The sequence below is a fragment of the Pelophylax lessonae genome, assembly GCF_965119305.1.
Source record: "Pelophylax lessonae genome assembly, chromosome: 2".
In the NCBI taxonomy this organism is placed as follows: domain Eukaryota; kingdom Metazoa; phylum Chordata; class Amphibia; order Anura; family Ranidae; genus Pelophylax; species Pelophylax lessonae.
This window is the reverse complement of record NC_138769.1, coordinates 45,335,984-45,353,129: the sequence shown is the minus strand read 5'-3', so window position 1 is coordinate 45,353,129 and position 17,146 is coordinate 45,335,984.

Genomic DNA, 17,146 nt, shown 5'->3' with positions numbered 1-17,146 from the left:
GGTATAGCAAAGTAAAACATGTGTACAGCCATAAGTCCCTGAATGCAGACTGTATGCATTCAGAGACTAACATTTGTATGCATACACCACTTTACACAAGCAGAGGTGTAAATTTCTATTTTGGGCATTTTTAAAAATGTATTGACATGCGACAATTGACTTTACTTAAAGTTTTTACTAAATGTGAAATGTGAAATCTTGCATTGAATTTTCAGGAATGTAGCAAGTGTGGTAATTCTACAACAGTTGCTTTTATCTAGAGGCGGGGATATCTCCACTCAGAACAACTAACCAATGATAGTTAGTAAATCAGATATAGTGTAAAGCAAACCAGCCAATTGGTACTGGGGGTGTGTCAGCAGTTGGAGCATGCCCTGTTAATTTCACGTCTGTACAGGCATGTGAGCAGACACATTTTCTGCTCTCCTTTATATCTACACCTGTTATGAATGGCTTAAGCAATCTGATCATTTGACAGTTACACAATAATACTGTATTTACAAACTACTTGTTAGTAATGTCACCTAAACTATGATAATGATTTGCTGGTCAGGGGTAATGAAAGAAGTATAAATCTTCAGATTTATGTATAAGTGCTTATTCCCCCTTACACACTGGTGTATTTTTGATGTTTGGAACCCCTTAGTGCCTCCTACAACTGTCCATAGACTGGAATGGTTGTAGGCAGCTGTAGAGAGGGATGCGCCTTTTGGGTTGAGGTCCATACGTACAGGCGTAAGTCTCTGAATGCATCACTTTACTGAAGTATCAGCACATACCTGCGTACAACTGCCAACAACCATTCTTGTCTATGAGAAGCTGTACACAGCACCAGGAGCTCCTGAGCAAAAAATACTCAAAAAATGGGTCAGTTTCTATTCAAACTTTAGAGAAAGATTTCTTGAGATTTGAGCGGCACTTGGCACTGCAGGGGATAGGAAATGTAGTTATGTCTTGTTTTTTTTACACTTATTTTTGCTATTTCAAGTAGCAGCGCATACCTGTGTACAGCCAGCAACAACCATTCATTTCTATGGGCTACTGTACACAGCACCAGGAGCTCCCATGTTTCAAAATACAGTAAACCCCCGCTCCATCGCGGTTCAGTTTTTGCGGTCCCGGTATATTACATTTTTTTTTTAATGTTATTTTACTATATAAATCATTAAAAATGAAATATTTTTGTGTTTTCCATAGCTCTTGCTATGTCTCTCAGTATCTTTAATGTGTTTAAATGAGTTTCTATTGTTTTAAAAGTGTGTTTAAAGACCTTAAAATGCTTTTACACGTACAGTGACGGTAAAAAAAAAAAAAACATGCCTACAATGCATTTTAATAGGGTTTTTCTATTTCATGGATTTTCACTTTTCACAGCTGGGTCCGGAACGTAACCCCCACAATGGAGGGGGGTTTACTGTACTCAAAAAAGTGTCTGTGCAAACATTAAAGTAGAATTTCTCAGGATCAGAGCGGCAGTTGGTGCTGGCACAGGTAGCAGGAAATGGGATTAGGTCTTCTTATACAAGTATGGCTTAGTTGAAAACTTTTTGTATAGAGACACAGTCTCTTTAAATTATCATTTTGAACCAATTACAGAATTGCTGTAAATTGCTTTAAATTGTAGGAGTTAATATAAAAAGGTATCATTTTAATCGCTTTTTAAGTGAACCTGTCTTTGTTTTAAATATTAAATATTTATTTTAACTTCCCAGCCCAAGATTGAGTGTGAAGTGAAAATTGCTCAAAATAAACTGAACCCATAAAACAGCAAATTTCTGTTTTGGGTATTTAATAGGGATGATCGAACAGTTCGGGTCCACCATCGGTTCGGCCCGAACATTGGGTGTTCGAGGTTCGGCCGAATTTAGAACTTTTTGCCCAAAAAGTTCGGAATTCGGCAACCAGAACCAACCAAAATGCAATGCTTCAGGAAATGGGCTTTAAAAGCCCCTGATTGGACCAGAACCATTAGCAAAAGCCAATTGAGGGGGCAGGAGAATGCTAGGAATGTGATTGGAGTGACTAGGGGGTCCTTAGACCAATCATTAGTGAATACGCCCCCCAGTATATAAGATCGCCCCCGCCATATTCCTAGCATTGTTATACTGGACATGGAAGAGAGTGGAAGCAGTTCTGTTAATTTTACTTTAACCACTTTACCTCTGCTCACAGTAATATTACTGCGGCAGAGTGGCTTGTTATCGTCTGACGACGTAGTACTACGTCGTCAGACACTCCCCCTTCTGGGCGGCGCTTGCGCGCCGCCGGAGGCTCGCTCCCGCTGTTTTCATTCACAGCGGGAGTCGGGCCAGGGGAGGAGCAGCGGCGATCGCCGCTGCTCTTACCCGATCGTCGGGGATCGAGTCTGGAGATCCGCCCGCTGTGTGTAAACACAGCGGGCGGATCTCCATAGTGACAGGGAGTGACAGATCGGACTGTTCAGCATAGCTGGACATCCGATCTGTCCATGACTCACTCAGTCACCTCCCCCCCTACACGTCAGTAAGCACCAGGCATACATTAACCCCTCCCTCTCCAATAAAATTAACCCCTTCCCTGCCAGTGTCATTTTTACAGTAACAGTGCATATATATAGCACTGATTACTGCAGTAATGTCACTGGTACCCCCAAAAGTGTCAAAAATGTCAGTCAAGGGTCCGATCTGTCCGCCGCAATGTCGCAGTCCCGCAAAAAAATCGCAGATCGCCGCCATTACGCGTTAAAAAAAAAACACCAAAAATGACAGAAATCTTTCCCTTTGTTAGTAAACGCAATAACTTTTGCGCAAACCAATCAAAATACGCTTATTGCGATTTTTTTTACCAAACATATGTAGCATAAAACAAATTGGCCAAAAAATTTTTAAAAAAATTGGTTTTTACATCTTTTTTGGGGGGAATTTCATATAAAAAAATGTTAAAAATATTGTTATTTTTTCAAAATAAACGCTCTTTTTTTGTTTATAGCGCAAAAAGTAAAAATCGCACAGGTGATCAAATACCACCAAAAGAAAGCTCTGTTTGTGGGAAAAAAAGGACGTAAATTTCGTTTGGATACGGCGTCGCACGACCGCGCAATTGTCAGTTGAAGTCGCACAGCGCCGAATCGCAAAAAGTGGCCTGGACGGAAGACAGCAAAATCCTCCGGTGGTAAAGTGGTTAAAAGTGTCATTTAGCTATTTTTAGTGTGAGGAAAGGGATATCTAGTGTAGTTAGAGTGCTCCTTTACACTTAAGTTAGCTTCAAAAATCTAGTTTCTGTAGGGAAAGTGTTAAGTGTAAAGGGACCGTAGTGTAGTGTAGGGTTAACTGATAGTGACTGCTATGGAAGGGTGACAAAACCCTTCCATAGCAGGGTGACCGCTATAGAGAAATGATCATTTCTCTGAGTTGCTTCGGGACAGGAATATGGCTTCTCACCAGCCAAGCATTTTTCATGCTGCAGGGGCTGCCACTGCCAGTGCTTTTTTGAGGACATGTTTGATGTCAGACATGACATCTGAACATGTGTATTGGGGGTATATATACACATATATGTCTGTATATATACCCCTAGACATATATAGGTGTGATAGTAGCAGAAATATATGCTTGCGCTAATGAAATCATTTACAGTAATATATTTCTGCTACTATCACACCTATATATGGCTAGGTGTCTATATACATATAATTACGTGTGTATATATACCACTATACACAAGTTCAGATGTTTTGCCTGCCTCAAAAGAACCCCAAAAAATGCCAAAAAAAACGCTAGCGTCAAAAAAAAAATGCCCACGTGTGTTTTTGCTGGCATTTTTTTGGGAGTTTTTGGAGGCAGGCAAAACATCAGAACTTGTGCAAAGTACCACTATACACAAGTTCAGATGTTTTTCCTGACTGCAAAGAACCCAAAAAAATGCCTGCTTTGAAACCGGCAAGGTGTGAAAACCGAGGAGAGAAGCTAACCCCCTGAGCTGAAAGTTTTCTAATACAAACAATCCTTTTTTTTTTATGGTTCTGGACATGCTACAGAGCTGAAACTTCACAGGTACACCTTTTAGACCCCCCAGACACAAAATCACACAAAAAAAGTTCTTAAAAATTGTCATTTTTGATAAAAAAGCCAATTATTGAAAAAATTAAAAAAAAAGAGATTTTTTGATTTTTACTTTGGATTTCAGATCTGGTGGGTCTAAAAAGTGTACATGTGAAGTTTCAGCTCTGTAGATTGTCCAGAACCATAAAAAAAAAAGATTGTTTGTATTAGAAAACTTTCAGCACAGGAGTATGGCTTCGCTGCTGTAACACCTTGCCGGTTTAATAGAAGGCATTTTTTTGGGTTCTTTGAGGCAGGCAAAACATCTGAACTTGTGTATAGTGGTATATATACACACATAATTATATGTATATAGACACCTAGCCATATATAGGTGTGATAGTAGCAGAAATATATTACTGTAAATGATTTCATTAGCGCAAGCATATATTTCTGCTACTATCACACCTATATATGTCTAGGTGTGTATATAAATATATGTATGTGTGTATATACACCACTATACACAAGTTCAGATGTTTTGCCTGCCTCAAAAGAACCCCAAAAAATGCCAAAAAAACGCTAGCGTCAAAAAAAAATGCCCAGGTGTGTTTTTGCTGGCATTTTTTGGGGGTTTTTGGAGGCAGGCAAAACATCAGAACTTGTGCACAGTACCACTATACACAAGTTCAGATGTTTTTCCTGACTGCAAAGAACCCAAAAAATGCCTGCTATTAAACCGGCAAGGTGTTACAGCAGAGAAACCAACCTCCTGTGCTGAAAGTTTTCTAATACAAACGATCTTTTTTTTTATGGTTCTGGACATGCTACAGAGCTGAAACTTCACATGTACACTTTTTAGACCCCCCAGATACGAAATCCAAAGTAAAAATCAAAAAATTTTTTTTTTTTTTTTTTTTTTTTTTTTTTTAATTTTTCAATTATCTGCTTTTTTATCAAAAATGACAATTTTTAAGAACTTTTTTTGTGTGATTTTGTGTCTGGGGGGTCTAAAAGGTGTACCTGTGAAGTTTCAGCTCTGTAGCATGTCCAGAATCAGAAAAAAAGATCATATAGGTGTAAAAGGAGGGTCCCACATCCCTGTTCTACTGAAAAATTATCTTTTTTCTTTTCATGGTTCTGGACATGCTACAGAGCTGAAACTTCACATGTACACTTTTTAGACCCCCCCAGATACTAAATCCAAAGTCAAAATAAAAAAATCTCTTTTTTTTTTTTTCAATAATTGGCTTTTTTATCAAAAATGACAATTTTTAAGAACTTTTTTGTGTGATTAATAGTTAATGGGGCATGACCCAGAACCCTAGGCACTTTTTAGGGGCATTTATTGGGTTTTAGGGCTTAAAAATTGTGTTTTTTGATTACCGAAGTTCGGGTCGCATTGATTTCAATGGGGTTCTGAAATCCGGGCCGAACTTTCGGGAAGTTCGGATGTTCTGGCCGAACCGAACTTTTCAAAAGTTCGATCATCCCTAGTATTTAACAGTTGTATTAATATACTGCAATTGACTTTACTAAATGTGAAGTTTTTCATTGTAATTTTTTTGTGAATGTACTAAGTGTTGTATTTATTGACATGCTACAACTGACTTTACCTAAAGAATTTTCAGGAATGCATTAAGTGTGGTAGTTCTACAACAGTTGCTTTGTTTGGTGATCAGACACCGTCAGGCAGCCACAGTCAGATACAGAAATGTTCTCGCCAAGTGGAAGGAAACAGAACTGAAGCTTAGATCGCAGTATTTACAAGTCAGAGATGGTCATGAGTTGAATGTGGAATCCTTCAGGGTAAAGTTATGTGAATGTAAAGTAATGTCACAGTTCTACCACGGTGCAGCTCACACTGGTATACCATCACACTCTGGCTGTCAGAAAGAGTCAGATACAGAAATGTTCTAACGAGTGGAAGAAAAGTCAACACAAAACAAAGATCTCAGTGTTTACAAGGCTGACTCTGACTGGCGGAGTGTGAAGTTGTAACTGTGCAAGCTGCACTTTGGTAGAACCATGGCAATCACATAGATTTACCTTGAAGGATTCCACATTCAGCATGATTTTGTAAGCAATAGGATAACGTAGAGATGTGTCCTTTCTCAGCTCAGCATGTCAATCTATGAATCAGCTCAGATCAAATACAACTTCTACAGAACTGTATTCAGTTCCTTATACATGTTGGTGTGATAGAAACCCTCTCTGCCTTGTAAACCCTGAGAGCTCGACACTGAGTTCTGTTCCACTTGGCGATAACATTTTTTGTATCTGACTCTTGCTGCCTGAGGGTGTGTAATCACCAGGCAATGCAACTGTTGTAGAACTGCCACATTTAGTACATTCACAAAAAATACAATGAAAAACTTCTCATTTAGTAAAGTCAATTGCAGCATATTAATAAAACTGTTGAATACCCAAAAGAGAAATTTGCAGGTTCATGGGTTCAGTTTATTTTGAGCAATTTTCACTTGTCACACTCAATCTTGGGCTGGGAAGTTAAAATAAATATTTGATATTTAAAACAAAGACAGGTTCACTTAAACAGCAATTAAAATGATACCTTTATCATATCAACTCCTATAATTTAAATCAATTGACAGAAATTCTGTAATTTGTTCAATATTATAATGTAAAGACACTGTCGTCTCTATACAAAAAATTTAAACTAAGCCAAACTTGTATAAGAAGACATTATCCCATTTCCTGCCACCTGTGCCAGCACCAGCTGCCGCTCCGATCCTGAGAAATTCTACTTTAATGTTTGCACAGACACTTTTTGGAGTATTTTGAGATGTGGGAGCTCCTGGTGCTGTGTACAGTAGCCCATAGAAATGAATGGTTGTTGGTGGCTGTAAACAGGTATGTGCTGCTACTTCCAAACTGTAATAGAGGGAAGCGCACGCAGACCTCGGGCAATATCGCTTTATTAAGGGACAAACAGTACAGTTAAAATGCACTCACATTTCCATCCTTATTGCACAAGCATATCGGCATAATAACAGAAGCTCCTCGATCCTCCCGTCCCTCCAGGTAGTTTCACTCCGGTCTCCTCTCTCGCAGCTGCCGCCGCTATGACCCCGCTCTCCCTTACTTCCTGCTCACGGGTCCCCCGTCGGGTCACTACGTGTCAGTACTAGTGCACCTGCGCACCAGTCCGCCGTCATACACCGCTGCACAAGTGAGCCACAGCCTCGGCCGAAGCTGTAAGCAGTATGGGGCTACGGAGTGGAGGGATCCACAAGGGTATGCTGGTTGCCACGGACAACGTGTTTCGGAGGTGGAGCCTCCTTCTTCAGGTCCCACCTTGCTTTCTACAAAACCTCCTCCCTATATACCTGGAAACCTCCAGCTCTAATTTTTTCACTCTTTCTCTTAAAGGGCCAGTTTCCAATTGTTACCTACCCTGGCTGGAGAGGAGGAGCAAGGGGCTATCCATTTTTAGTGCAAGAATGCATACAATAAAATTTATTCCATATATTACATTCAATATCATATGCTTATATACCATTAAAAGTATAGAACTCTAAAACTATACAACTCTAATAGACCACAACATCTTCAACTTCTTCATAACAAAAACCAATTGGCATATCAATGCAACATGGTAAAAGTAGCTTTACGTCCGCCGCAGGACGTTCCTATAGCATAAAACAATTTATTAGCTGTGGTACACAATTTGTAGTTTATGGCCTGAGGTGCCCATGTGGTCTTCTCTATGTAGGAAGGACAGTTAGAGCCATGCGCACCAGATTTGGTGAACATCGCCGGTTCATTGAGCAGAAAAAAGATAAGCACAGTGTGCTAACGGCACTTCTGCAAAGCACATGGTGGGAGCACCACAGGCCTAGAATTATTTGGGATTGGAGCCATATCTATGACTCTCCCAGAAGGTGAAAGGTTCTCGATTTTATGTAGACAAGAAACATTTTGGATATTCTCGCTTAGGTCCATGTCGCCGGGGGGACTCAACGAGGAACTAGAAGTTAATACGATCATCTGACTGAAGCTTATATACATATACAAGTACACGTACGTATGTGTGGGTGTGTATATGTATGTGTACATGTCCACAGCAGTTATGAGTATGGTGCACATATATAGAGCTAATGTGGAGCCGTGCAATAGTGGTGTGTACACATGTATGTGCACTTACACCTGCCCATATAACATCACTTGAGCGTAAGTGTATATTCAGGATCCAAATAATGCTCACCGTACATGGCAGGTGGTGAGTGAAGACTAGCATAATGTAGACCTAGGTATTGTATTGGTGCATCTTTTACTGTAGTGATGTTGCATATAGAATCTATATTGGAGTAACTTTCCATATAGAATGACTTTTCCATATCCAATATGTCATATGAGAATGATTTTGATATTGATTTTTAAACTGATGTTAACCTTTTAATATTTTATTGGCTATCTATTTTATGGTATGCCAATTGGTGTTTGTTATGATGTCCAAGAAGTTGAAGATGTTGTGGTCTATTAGAGTTTTATAGTTTTAGAGTTCTAAACTTTTAATGGTATATAAGCATATGATATTGAATGTAATATATGGAATATATTTTATTGTATGCGTTCTTGCACTAAAAATGGATAGCCCCTTGCTCCTCCTCTCCAGCCAAGGTAGGTAACAATAGGAAACTGGCCCTTTAAGAGAAAGAGTGAAAAAATTAGGGCTGGAGGTTTCCAGGTATATAGGGAGGAGGTTTTGTAGGAAGCAAGGTGGGACCTGAAGAAGGAGGCTCCGCCTCCGAAACGCATTGTCTGTGGCAACCAGCAGAAGCAGTATACCCTTGTGGATCCCTCCACTCCGTAGCCCCATACTGCTTATAGCTTCGGTCGAGGCTGTGGCTCACTTGTGCAGCGGTGTATGACGGCGGACTGGTGCGCAGGCACACTAGTACTGACACGTAGTGACCCGACGGGGGAGCTGTGAGCAGGAAGTAAGTGAGAGCGGGGTCATAGCGGCGGCAGCTGCGAGAGAAGAGACCGGAGTGAAACTACCTGGAGGGACAGGAGGAGCGAGGAGCTTCTGTTATTATGCCGATATGCTTGTGCAATAAGGATGGAAATGTGAGTGCATTTTAACTGTACTGTTTGTCCCTTAAAGCGATATTGCCCGAGGTCTGCGTGCGCTTCCCTCTATTACAGTTTGGAACCTGCTTTTTATCCGCCCCCCAGTGGAGTGTGAGAGGAGCTGCAGCGACCAGGACATACCCGCTTAAAGGCATACAACAAGTAGGAAGTGGACACATGATCAGCGCCATAGGCTGGTGAAGTATATCCCTATGTAGATGTTGAAATCCAGCATGTGCAGGGGCTGTTTTTATTGAATGCTCTGCTACTTGCATAAGATAAGTGTAAAAGAAAACAAGACATAAATACATTTCCTATCCCCTGCATTGCCAAGTGCCACTCAAATCCCAAGAAATCTTTCTCTTAAGTTTTAATAGAAACTGACCCAGTTTTTTTTTTGCTTGGGAGCTCCTGGTGCTGTGTACAGCTTCTCATAGACAAGAATGGTTGTTGGCAGTTGAAGGCAGGTATGTGCTGATACTTCAGTAAAGTGGTGCATTCAGAGACTTACGCCTGTTCGTGTGGACCTATTTACACAAGGATGCATCCCTATATACAGCTGCCTGCAACCATTCCTGTCTATGGACAGTTGTAGGAGGCACTAAGGGCTTCCAAACATCAAAAATTCACCAGTATGTAAAGAGGAATAAGCACTTATACATAAATCTGAGATTTATACTTCTTTCATTACCCCTGACCAGCAACTCATTATCATAGTTTAGGTGACATTACTAACAAGTAGTTTGTAAATACAGTATTATTGTGTAACTGTCAAATGATCAGATTGCTTAAGCCGCTCATAACTGGCGTAGATATAAAAGAGAGCAGAAAATGTGTCTGCTCACATGCCTGTACAGACGTGAAATGAACAGGGCATGCTCCAACTGCTGACACACCCCCAGTACCAATTGGCTGGTTGGCTTTACACTATATCTGATTTACTAACTATCATTGGTTAGTTGTTCTGAGTGGAGAAATCCCCACCCCTATATAAAAGCAACTGTTGTAGAACTACCACACTTTACATTCCCGAAAAATTCAATGCAAGATTTCACGTTTAGTAAAAACTTTAAGTAAAGTCAAGTTGAGATTTCCCCGCCCCTATATAAAAGACTGGAGCCCGTAGATTGAAGCTTCACTTTTCTGGAGCTCTGAAGAGTGAAATATGTTTTGCTGATGATTATTATGCACAACAGAACATTGCCTGAGGAATTTCAAGGAATGAAACAACTCATTACAGCAGCAAAGAACGCTATGTTAAAAGAATACACATTGAGGACATGAAGGAGAATTTATAATACAGCTTACTACCCATACTGGGAGCTTTCAGAGATCTCTGATTTACCTCCCTAGATGATTTATGTGTACAGAATGTGTTTTATTTTATTTTTTATTATTCTCAGTGTTGTGGAGCTCTGAAGACCATGAACACGGAAATGAAGAACTAAACTCTACATAAGAATTTACAGGAAAAACAAAACATTTTTTTGGCTGGGACTGAGATGACTCATTACTGCAGCAAAGAATGTTATGTTTGATAGAGTCACATCAACTACTCGATCAACTATCCATTGAAAGCCTAACGATCTCAAGTCAGTTGCTTGATAAAAATTACCCTAAGAAAAAAACCCGGTTGACTACTTGTTTTTTTTTTTTCTGCCATCACTCTAAACTGATGTAACGGTCATTCAGAGAAAGGTGACTGAGCTCACTTACCATTTTTTTAAAAGTGTTGTGAATCTTCTTGTCAGGGAAGACGAAATACAGCCAGTCCAATGTGCCGGTTGCTTGACTATAGTCGATAAGTCAGTTCAAGAATTTTAAACTGACATGCCAGTAGCTTGATGAAAGATGACTGAACTTTCATCACTAGGCAAGGAAAGCACTGTGTCTCTGATGGCAAAGCTTTGGGGAAGATATTCCCATGTAATTTCTATATCTTCTCAGTACAAAAGCGGCAAAAAACACATGAAAAAAAGGGTGCAGATCTCCATGTATACAGACAATGGTAATTTGCAGCTTTTGGTTTCAAAACACCTTGGCAGAACCTCCAAGAACCAAAACATCACCAGAGTTTTTGTTCACTAGTTTAGCAAGTGGCACCATGTTTGTTGGCGTAATCTGTGACCTTCCCTGGAGTTCTACATATCGTAATCAAATATTCACATTTATATATTTGTCTTTATCTTCACTCACAAGTGACTACTTACATAAAGCAAAGCAGTATCAATCAGGGAAGATGAAAAGTGACCAGTCCAACATGACTCAACTGAAAAGTGACCAAACTGAAACGCCAGTTACTCAACAAAAGGCAACTAAATCAATATATGGGTCACTTGATGAAAAGTGACTGAACTGGCACATTGATTGGGAAAGGCAATGTGCCAGTCAGGAAAAGTGACAAGACGTTGGTTAAAATGTGTCAGTGAATGCAAGATATTGGGGATGGCAATGTGTTGTGAGGCCAAGCCCATGGTTCAGCATAGTTAAACATGTGATCTGTCCTTTTGTCACTCAGTCACCTCCCCCCACACACGTTAGTAAGCACCAGGCATACATTAACCCCTCCCTCTCCAATAAAATTAACCCCTTACCTGCCAGTGTCATTTTTACAGTAACAGTGCATATTTATAGCACTGATTACTGCAGTAATGTCACTGGTACCCCCAAAAGTGTCAAAAATGTCAGTCAAGGGTCTGATCTGTCCGCTGCAATGTCGCAATCCTGCAAAAAAAAATGCAGATCGCCGCCATTACGCGTTAAAAAAAAAAACACCAAAAATGACAGAAATCTTTCCCTTAGTTAGTAAACGCAATAACTTTTGCGCAAACCAATCAAAATACGCTTATTGTGATTTTTTCTTACCAAACATAGGTAGCAGAAAACAAATTGGCCAAAAATTTTAAAAAAATTTGATTTTTATATTTTTTTGGGGGGGAATTTCATATAAAAAAATGTGAAAAATATTGCTATTTTTTCAAAATAAACGCTATTTTTTTGTTTATAGCACAAAAAGTAAAAATCGCACAGGTGATCAAATACCAGCAAAAGAAAGCTCTGTTTGTGGGAAAAAAAGGACGTAAATTTTGTTTGGGTACGGCGTCGCAGGACCGCGCAATTGTCAGTTAAAGTCGCACAGCGCCGAATCGCAAAAAGTGGTCTGGACGTAAGACAGCAAAATCCTCCGGTGGTAAAGTGGTTAAGGAAGAAATCATTAGAAGGATAAAGGATGACACCAGCTTTAGCACTAACAGGGGATAAATAACAAAGAAGCCCCTGCGCTGCTAAAAAAAAAAAAAACATCTCCTAATAAGTAGGAGAGAGCAAAAGAAAAAAAAAAGAAAAAAGCTATTTGGGAGCTGCTATCCCCACCTTGTGATTCACACAAAAAAAAAACGTAAATAAATGCAGTGCTCCCTTAATATAAATAAAATACTAACTGAATCGCATAGACCAACTAAAAACACTTTGCACCCAGAGACTGAAATCAATGAGATACTTTATTTATGGAATTTGCACAATGGGATATATGACACAGTTTATGCAGTATATACTGTATATTTATTTATCGATATATATTTGTTAAGAACATTATGCTTAAAAAACAGATCCTAATTTAGGTATGCTTTGTATTTATTCATGTGGATTCATGTGGATTGCACAAAGATATATTATTGCGCATTTGAAGTAGATTGTTTCTCGCTGGTGTTGTGTCAGTGTGAGAGTTGTTATTTTTTTTATGGTCTGTGACTATCGTTGCACTTATTTATTGGTTTTTCAACTAACAGAGGATAAACAGTCTGCACCCAAAAAATACATTTTGGATCATAATTTTCCAGAGAAAGTGTTACATTAGAAGGTAGATATTTTTAACAGAGGTTCTGGAGCTTAGAATGTTGGGTTTAATCCCACTTTAATATTCATGTTGTAGGAGAGCTGATTTATTTATTTTTTTCATTGACACAACTTTGTTTAATACAAATACTGTATAATATAAATATAAAAAAAATAATAAATAATACAAAATGTAAGCAAAAAATGATGTAGATATGTAATATTATGAAGTAAAACAACGCATTGTTACATTTTCAGTTTGAAACGATTTTTAGGGTCTGTAAACCATTTCATATTTTACAAAGTATATTGTATCTTTCACTCACCAATATTGGGTGCAGAGGCATTGTACAGTATTTTTTGTATCTGTAAAGGATAAATAAACTTTAACTTGATAAATCCAGTCAAACCAAGCTCCTGTCTGTGTTATATCTAGACTGAAATCAGATGAGAACACGGTTGTGTGCGGGGTTGCTGCTTCTTCCGTGCAGTAAGATGGCTGGTGCCATGGATATCTGACATTCATTTTTCTTTCATTACCACCAACAACCAACACAACTTTTTATACTTTGGTCTGATGCTACTGAAAAGTAACTGCTCCAAATGCAAACCATTTTAAATGGGAATCAGTATGTCTTTACGACTCAGCCATACATGGTGTAAATAATAATAAATAACTAATAATTTAGAAAAAATATTAGTGCTGTTAGAAGAGAATGCAAACTCCTCCAATCCAAAAAAATTTCCACAGCAACTTGGTTCTTTCAAGAGATTAGCATTTATTGGGTTTCAAAATAGATGACAAAGTCCAACAGAGTACTTTTGAAATAATATAATGATCGGAAGCCTCCAGAGCCCCCAGTTCTCCTTTAATATATTAGCAAACATATAGACACTGTATTTACGTCCAATCTATATCATGCACCTAGGTGGCATCCATGCATACATAAGTGTAAACTATATTGCCAAAAGTATTGGGACGCCTGCCTTTACACACATATGAACTTTAATGGCATCCTAGTCTTAGTCCATAGGGTTCAATACTGAGTTTTCTCACCCTTTGCAGCTATAACAGCTTCAACTCTTCTGGGAAGGCTGTCTACAAGGTTTAGGAATGTGTCTATGGGAATGTTTGACCAGAAGCGCATTTTTAAGATCAGGCACTGATTTTGGAATAGACGGCCTGGCTCGCAGTCTACACTCTTATTAATAACCAAAGGTGTTCTATCGAGTTAAGGTGCAGGCCAGTCAAGTTCCTCCACCCCATAGTTGCTCATCCATTTCTTTATGGACCTTGCTTTGTGCACTGGTGCGCAGTCATGTTGGAACAGGAAGGGGCCATCCCCAAACTGTTTCCACAAAGTTGGGAGCATGGAATTGTCCAAAATGTCTTGGTTTGCTGACGCCTTAAGAGTCCCCTTTACTGTAACTAAGGGGTCAAGCCCAACCGCTGAAAAACAACCCCACACCATCATCCCCCCTGCATCAAACTTTACACTTGGCACAGTGCAGTCATGCAAGTACCGTTCTCCTGGCTACTGCCAAACCCAGACATCTCTATAAGATTGCCAGACATAGAAGCGTGATTCCTTACTCCAGAGAACACGTCTCCACTGCTCTAGAGTCCAGTGGCTGCATGCTTTACACCGCACCTTCCAACGCTTTGCATTGCACTTGGTGATGCAAGGCTTGAATGCAGCTGCTCAGCCATGGAAACCCATTCCATGAAGCGCTCTATGCACTGTTGTTGTGCTAATCTGAAGGCCACAGGAAGTTTGGAGGTCTGTAGCCATTGACTCAGTTGGCAACTTCTGCGCACTGTACACTTCAGCATGCGCTGACTCTGCTCTGTAATTTTACTTGTCCTACCACTTCGTGGCTGAGTAGAGCTGTTGTTCCCAGTTGCATTCTCTTTGTTATAATACCACTACCAGTTGACCATGGAATATTTAGTAACAAGGAAATTTCACGGATGGACTTATTGCACGCATGGTAACCAATCATGCTTGAATTCACTGAGTTCCTGAGAGCAACCCATTCTTTCACAAATGTTGGTAGAAGCAGTCTGCATGCCTAGGTGTTTGATTTCATACACCTGTAGTACTGGAAGCGATTGGAACACCTGAATCCAATGATTTGGAGGGGTGTCCCAATACTTTTGGCAATATAGTGTATATTATATCCTTGATCATTCCTTTCAAAAATGCTGCCCCAACAATCAGAATCTTTCCTTGATATACATCTTTTTTCCTTATTTACTAAGATGTAAACTTACTTGATTGATTGATCAAACACATTTGATCTTGGTTTTAATAAAGATGAAAATACTCTACCTGCAGTTAACAATTAAGGCAAACAACAACAACTAGTAGTAGTGATTTTTGGAATGTACAGGCAAAAAAATAACTGACAGAAAAAGGGGGACAGTGCTCAAATATTAATAACCAATAATCAAAATTCTGTGAATATAAGGATATCAAATAATTATCAAGTTCAGATAAAGTGACAGTGCACAGTGCAAATTGCAATACAAAGTGACAATGCATGAATTCTGTGTATATCACATTCAAATAAAGTGACAGTGCAAAAACGCAATGCAAACAAGTGACAATGAATAAATTCTGTATATAATAAAGTAATTTTGTAGACAAAAATAACAGTCCTTATGTGCAAAAAAAAATCCAAGTGCAAAAAATGCAGCAAAAACAGTTCAGTGCCTTTAAAGTGCTCAGTGTCCTACAAAGGAGTGCTTCCTTATGCCGAGATGGAAAAGGAGGAAAGGGAAATCCACCACCAAATGTTCTACACACTTACCAGATGGCCCCTTGGGGTCTAGCATTGGTGCGCTGTGTACAGGATCCCAGTATGGATGGAATACCAGCCCCAGCCTGTGTATGGATCTATCCGCTTGTAAAGATCGATTACACTTCCTCCAATGCCTCTCCTTAGACCACACTCAGACTGATCTTATAAAGAAAAAGGACTGCTGTAGGTGGAAAGGCCTCTAGCAGTGAGGCAGATGTTCTCAGCACTGCTTCCACCAGTGGTATGTCTCCCACAGCAACGAGATGGATTCACATTCCAGAGGTTCCCATCTTTGTTTATGAGGGTCTCACGTGTGCAATAGCTCTTGTCTTGTCTTATCTCAGCAGACTACATAGCTATGTAGTCGTGTTCTGTTGTTCACACATTTGTACGTGTTGTGTTCTGTTGCTCACACATTAGTACGGTGCACAGCTTCTCTTTACACTCGGTGAGAATATATCTGTATCTGACTACTGGAGTGTGGCAATATAACACTGCAAGCTGTCCTGCGGTAGAACATGGTAACATTACATGGGATTGCAGGCTGCATAATTCCTCAAACTAAAGACCGAAGAAGAAATATGGCTGCAGCACTTTATTGGTTTTGGAATTATTATTAATAAAATAAAATGTAAACCTTATTGATAATATTACATTAATAACAAATTAAAAGAATTTCTTAGCTATCACGTTGGAGAACAATAAATTAATCACATTATTCAACAACAGTCCCCCTTTATTAAAAGGTGACAAACCGCTTGCGACAAGGGGTGGGAGGGAGGGAAGCTCACTCGGCTGTCACTGACCAACTTAGAGGAAACACCGCTGCAGTCCTTTTATTAGGAATTCCAGGATTCTGGAGAAATGTGGAAGAGTCTAGAAGGAAAGCTTAAAGAGCTGGTAACAGCTAAATTAAAATTTAAATGAGGTAATAAGTACTGCCACTTTAAGAGGCAGGAAAGCAGCTGCAAGCCAAAGAAAGTGGGCCCAATGAATCATGCCCAATTTTTTTCATTCACATTGTTTTGCCCAGAAGCATTCCAGATTCCGCAATAAGAGAACATTGAGATGTGTCCTTCCTCAACTCATCATGTCACTCTCTCTGCACTGACTTCTGTTTCCTTCCATATCTCTATCTGACTCTTTCTTACTACCGGAGTGTGACGGTGTAACAGAGCCAGCTGCACCGTGGTAGAACTATGACATTACATGACTTTCACATAGCTTTACCCTGAAAAATTCTACATTTAGTAAAAAAAACACTTTAACCTCTTGGCGCCAAGCACACGTAAATATGTGGCCTCTCGGCAGCCGGTCCTTGGCTTTAAGCTGCCACATATTTGCATGCAATAGCGCAAACAGTGCTGTGCCGAGAGCGCGCTTCCAGCACAGTG